Source organism: Schistocerca piceifrons, unplaced genomic scaffold (genome assembly GCF_021461385.2).
Source record: "Schistocerca piceifrons isolate TAMUIC-IGC-003096 unplaced genomic scaffold, iqSchPice1.1 HiC_scaffold_1544, whole genome shotgun sequence".
NCBI lineage: Eukaryota > Metazoa > Arthropoda > Insecta > Orthoptera > Acrididae > Schistocerca > Schistocerca piceifrons.
In genome coordinates this window covers 15,547,104-15,550,118 of record NW_025727396.1, presented here as the reverse complement: position 1 = coordinate 15,550,118, position 3,015 = coordinate 15,547,104, and positions in this window count along the sequence as shown.

Genomic DNA, 3,015 nt, shown 5'->3' with positions numbered 1-3,015 from the left:
ACTCTTCTTACTGTCTATGTTTTGAACCATTCCTGTGACACTAGTTATAGATTCCGATGCTTCGCTTCAGATTAACTGTATCCCTCTGACGTTCTTATAGACGATGAAACACAGAATTTGCGTCGGAATTAAATGAAAAAGGCACAATGCCGAATTAAGTACAAGTAGACTGACTCTTCTTACTGTCTATGCTTTGAACCATTCCTGCGACACAAGTTATAGATTCTGATGCTTCGCTCTAGGTTTACTGTATCCCTTGGACCTTCTTATTGACGATGAAACACAGAAATTGCATCGGAATTAAATAAAAAAGGCACAATGCCGACTTAAGTACAAGAAGACTGACTCTTCTTCCTGTCTATGTTTTGAACCATTCCTGTGACACTAGTTACAGATTCCGATGCTTCACTCCAGGTTTACTGTTTCCCTTGGAACTTCTTATTGACGGTGAAACACAGAAATTGCATCGGAATTAAATACAAACGGTACAATGCCGACTTAAGTACTAGAAGACTGGCTCTTCTTACTGACTATGCTTTGAACCATTCCTGCGACACTAGTTATAGATTCCGATGCTTCACTTCAGGTTTACTGTATCCCTCTGACCTTCTTATGGACGATGAAACTCAGAAATTGCATCGGAATGAAACACAAAAGCCACAATTCCGACTTAAGTACAAGAAGACTGAATCTTCCAAATCTCTATGTTTTGAACCATTAATGTGACACTAGCTATAGATTCCGATGCTTCACTCCAGGTTTACTGTTTCCCTTGGACCTTCTTATTGACGGTGAAACACAGAAATTGCATCGGAATTAAAAACAAAAGGCACAATGCCAACTTAAGTACATGTAGACTGAGTTTTCCTACTGACTATGTTTTGAACCATTCCTGTGACACTAGTTTTAGATTCCGATGTTTCATTTCAGGTTTACTGTATCCCTTGGACCTTCTTATTGACGATGAAACACAGAAATTGCATCGGAATTAAATACAAAAGGCACAATGCCGACTTAAGTACAAGAAGAATGACTCTTGCAACTGTCTATGCTTTGAACCATTCGTGTGACACTAGTTATAGATTCCGCTGCTTCACTTTAGGTTTACTGTATCCCTCTGACCTTCTTATAGACGATGAAACAAAGAAATTGCATAGGAGTGAAATAGAAAAGGCACAATACCGACTTCTCTACAGGAAGACTGACTATTCTTACTGACTATGTTTTGAACCATTCATGTGACACTAGTTATAGATTCCGATGCTTAACTTGAGGATTACTGTATCCCACTGACCTTCTTAGTGACGATGAAACACAGAAATTGCAACGGAATAAAATACAAAAAGCACAATCCCGCATTAAGTACAGGAAGACTGACTCTTCTTACTGTCTATGTTTGAACCTTTCCTGTAACACTAGTTATAGATTCAGATGCTTCACTTCAGGTTCACGGTATCCCTCGGACCTTCTTATTGACGATGAAACACAGAAATTGCTTCAGAATTAAATACAAAAAGCACAATGTCGAATTAAGTACAAGAAGACTGGCTCTCCTTACTGTCTATGTTTTGAACCATTCCTGTGACATTAGTTATAGACTACGATGCTTCACTCCAGGTTTACTGTATCCCTTGGACCTTCTTATTGACGATCAAACACAGAAATTGCATCGGAATTAAATACAAACGGCACAATGCCGATTTAAGTAAAAGAAGTCTGACACTTATTACTGTCTATGTTTTGAACCATTCCTGTGACACTAGTTATAGATTCCCATGCTTCACTCCAGGTTTACTGTATCCCTTGGACACTCTTATTAACAATGAATCACAGAAATTGCATCAGAATTAAAAAGAAAAGGCACAATGATGACTTAAGTACAAGAAGACTGACTCTTCTTACTGACTATGTTTTGAACCATTCCTGTGATACTAGTTATAGATTCCGATGCTTCACTTCTGGTTTACTGTATCCCTTGGACCTTATTATTGACGATGAAACACAGAAATTGCTTCGGAATTAAATACAAAGGCACAATACCGACTTAGGTACAAGAAGACTGACTCCTCTTACTGACTATGATTTGAACCATTCCTGTGACACTAGTTACAGATTACGATGCTTCACTCCAGGTTTACTGTTTCCCTTGGAACTTGTTATTGACGGTGAAACACAGAATTTGCATCGGAATTAAATACAAACGGCACAATGCCGACTTAAGTACTAGAAGACTGGCTCTTCTTACTGACTATGCTTTGAACCATGCCTGTGACACTAGTTATAGATTCCGATGCTTCACTTCAGGTTTACTGTATCCCTCTGACCTTCTTATTGACGATGAAACACAGAAATTGCATCGGAATTAAATAGAAAAGGCACAATGCCGACTTAAGTACAAGAAGAATGACTCTTGCAACTGTCTATGCTTTGAACCATTCGTGTGACACTAGTTATAGATTCCGATGCTTCACTTTAGGTTTACTGTATCCCTCTGACCTTCTTATTGACGATGAAACACAGAAATTGCATCGGAATTAAATACAAAAGGCACAATGCCGACTTAAGTACAAGAAGACTGATTCATCCTACTGTCTATGTTTTGAACCATTCCTGTGACACTAGTTATAGATTCCAATGCTTTACTTCAGGTTTACTGTATCCCTCTGCCCTTCTTATTGATGATGAAACACAGAAATTGCATCGGAATTAAATACAAAATGCACATAGCCGACTCAAGTACAAGAAGACTAACTCTTCTTACTGTCTATGTTTTGAACCACTCCTGTGAAACTAATTATAGATTCCGATTCTTCACTCCAGGTTTACTGTATCCCTTGGACCTTCTTATTGACGATGAAACAGAGAAATTGCATCGGAATTAAATAGAAAAGGCACAATGCCGACTTAAGTACAAGAAGACTGACTCTTCTTACTGTCTATGTTTTGAACCATTCCTGTGACACTAGTTACAGATTCCGATGCTTCACTCCAGGTTTACTGTTTCCCTTGGAACTT